This window comes from Vanacampus margaritifer, chromosome 7, assembly GCF_051991255.1.
Source record: "Vanacampus margaritifer isolate UIUO_Vmar chromosome 7, RoL_Vmar_1.0, whole genome shotgun sequence".
Lineage (NCBI taxonomy): Eukaryota > Metazoa > Chordata > Actinopteri > Syngnathiformes > Syngnathidae > Vanacampus > Vanacampus margaritifer.
The window spans coordinates 1,660,789-1,664,279 of record NC_135438.1 but is presented as its reverse complement, the minus strand read 5'-3'; positions in this window follow the sequence as shown (position 1 = coordinate 1,664,279).

The window sequence follows — 3,491 nt, the reverse complement described above, 5'->3', positions numbered from 1 at the left end:
GGCAGGCTGAACCGAGTGGTGACGGAAATAGCCGAATGCACCTCGATATGCAGGTTGAGTGCACGTGGAGACAGCAACCTCTGGTGGACAATAGCGGTATTGCACAGAAATCTTATTAGCATTATTATTATTTTTTCCATCCATTTTCCATTTCATGAACTAGATGATCTTTATTAGATTATTTTGAGGAGCATTTTTTATATTAAAAATATAATATACAATTCAGATATAAAACTATATCTATAAAAAATATATATATATACACACACAGTATATCATATGTATTATAACATTCATTTGTTAATTATATGATTTTTTTCTGTTGAGAAAGTAGGCTAACACTCCAATGGGCTGGTTTATTTTAATAATAATTTTGCAGTAATTGGGCTATTTAAGGGATCATAATTAAAATTAAAACACACGAATAAAACAATGTTGTGATAATAAATGCCTGTTTTGTTGTTAATTTAAAATGTTCATAAAGCTGATCATTTCACTTCTTTTTTTCATGGAGTGCACATTATTGATATTGCACAAGCTTGCACCAAAGCTTTCACCACTTTATGTTCTGCTTTAAATTACGTTGTCTGTCAATGCTGTGCTACATCACATTCTAAGGGTAGTTGCATATAAACTTGCTGAATCGTCATTCCGCCCCGAGCTGGGGTGGAGGAAAACACGCTCCTAATGAGCCCAACGCTGACAAAAGTGTCGAGTCGTAACGTAAAAGTGCGTGAAAAAGCTTATTTTGTTTTTTTATTACAAGTGAGATAGAAAAGATAAAAGCATCACGTGGGCCTGTCACAGCACAGAAGCATCACATGGACACGAGAAATAAACCAAGCAGACGTCAGCAACTAAGAAACGCACACAAATGTGTGGAAGAACACACGAGGAGTAGTGAAGTTGCATGAAAGATTTACACGGAGTAGTGAGGTCATGTGACAGGCAGATTTCACGTTCAAATAGTGTCACACAAAAGACATTAAAAACGAAAATCTAGAAGTCAACAAAAAGACAATCACCGTCGTGAGGTGTCCACTAAAATGTCCCAAAAATAACGGCGTGTGTACGGAAACAAGCAAAATGACTTAATCCCAATCCCTAACCTAAACCCTATCAAGATTGGACTAAATCAGTTTACCTGAACCCTAACCTCAACCCCAGTCCCATTTAGAGCTGATTGGTTCTGCCTGTGTGCAAAAAAGAGAGAAATGAACATACCCTAACTCCAGGCCAAATGCATACTGTAACTGTGACCCCAAATTCAAATTGTAACCCGAACACCAACAACCTTTATCCCTATTTCACAACACTATCTAGATTTGACTGATTCTACTGTATTTGTGTGCAAAAGGGGGAAAATGACAAACTCCAATCTCTTAAATGAATCCCTAACCTTTACCCCCCAATCACAACCCTCAACCACTTTGGAATATATATATATATATAAATAAAACATATACAACACAAATTCACGTGTTTGGATTGATGAATCGGATGGTGTAACACGCACACACCTGAGAGGCGGTCATAGAGATTGTTCAACACATACTGTGTACATACTACATACTGTAGGTAGATTTGCTTTACTTTCACATTCAGCGCGTAAACAGCATGTCAAAGGTATTAGAACACCTGAAAGAAACGTCCATCCTACATGGGGTGCCAATCAGCAAGCTTGTAAGCAACAGCAGGCCTCGGGAAGAGAGACAAGGCTGCAATTGAAGGCAAATGACGTGGAAATGCAGCGCACATGTCCCAAATCAAAAGGAACCTGTGAAGGCTGCATTTGAAGGCCAATGACCACTTTGAAAAGCATTTGAAGGCCCATGGCGGAAAGTTAGCCCAAATTGCAGGATATTTCAAAGGCTGCACTTGAAGGCAGATGACGAGTCAAAGGCACCTTCAGTGCCCTACATCGGAAGCTTGATGATGACGTTAATAAAATTCGTAAAAGCTCAAATGTGGCCTCTGAAGGCAATAGTAAGATAAAAAGGTCACAAATCCAAAGCTCCTTCAAATTCGTCCTTTCAAGGCAACATTTGAAGACTAGTGACATATATCAAAGAGTCCTTCAAATGCATTCTTCACAGATGACATTTTTTGTCCTTCAAGGTCTACATTTGCCTTTAAAGGCTCCATTTGAAGGCACCGCACAAACTCAGACTCCGTAAAATATGTTCTTTGGAGGCTGCATTTGAAGGCAGGCCAAATTCAGCCTTGGTGTTCCAAAACCTTTGCTGTTTACGTCGCCGTGTGCTGTCACTTGCAGCAGTTAAAAAAAAACAAAAAACATCATCATCTGGCAGTGTCGAGTTGTACCAAAATAAAGAAAAAATACTGCATGAAACTTGACATACTGTCACATCGTCAACTTGGAACGGAAGCAACCTGGTGACTGAAAAACACTCAATCAATATAAATATAGTCAACTGACAGTTGAAATATTACAAACAATCATGCTTGATTCGTGAATCACCATAAAAATAAAAATAAAACGACAGCAAAAAATAAATAAGCGTCACATTCGTATTTGGAATATTAGATGACGTAAAACACAGTGATGATGCCAAAGTGCAGCGGTTCTCAACTGGTGGGTTGCAACCATGCTCATTTGAAGGCCATCGTGCACAGTAGAAATAACCACAACCACTAGAAATGATCCACATAGTAATAAAGAAATCAAACCAGCCACACATCCTCGTGTAGAGGTTTTACACAATTACCCTGCCATCGTGGCCTCCTTGTGAAATAGTCATGAAAACCAGACACCTGGCACAATAGAAATGAAGTGAGCGACTAGAAATAATCCACCGAGTAAGAAAAAAAACACCACAGTGTCAGAAATAATCCAGTCAAAAAACAAACATCTATGGCACACCCGGGCGGCCTCGTGGGCAGTAGACATGTCATACAATTACTGTAATACGGCAGTCGTCTTGACCACCTGCACCTTGCACAACAGAAATAAACTGAATGACCAGTTTATGACCCACCAATAATCTACACAGAATAAAACATTTAAAAAAAAAAAGAAAGGAAAATATCAATGGCACGTTGGGTTAAGAACCAGCATGTCTCCCCAGTTACTTATGATTACTGGCCACCTTGCACAATTGAAATAAACAGAACTAGTAGAAATAATCCACAAAATAATAGTTAAAAAAAATCCCATCACGGATTGTCTTAGTAGATGTTTTACAATTACTGTCATGATAACCACCACTTTGCACAAAGTGAATGACTAGAATTAATCCATAAAGCATTTGTTCACGAATTATCATGTAAACGTGTGACATGATTACTATAGAACAATTGTTCCTTATCAGTTAGGATGACCAGCTGCCTTGCACAAATAAGCAAAACCACTAGAAACAATACACATAGTAATAGAATTGGCCACACATACTCATGTAGGTTTTATACAATTGCTGTAACGCCATTTAGTCATGATAAGCAGCCACCTTGCACAATAGAAATGAACACAA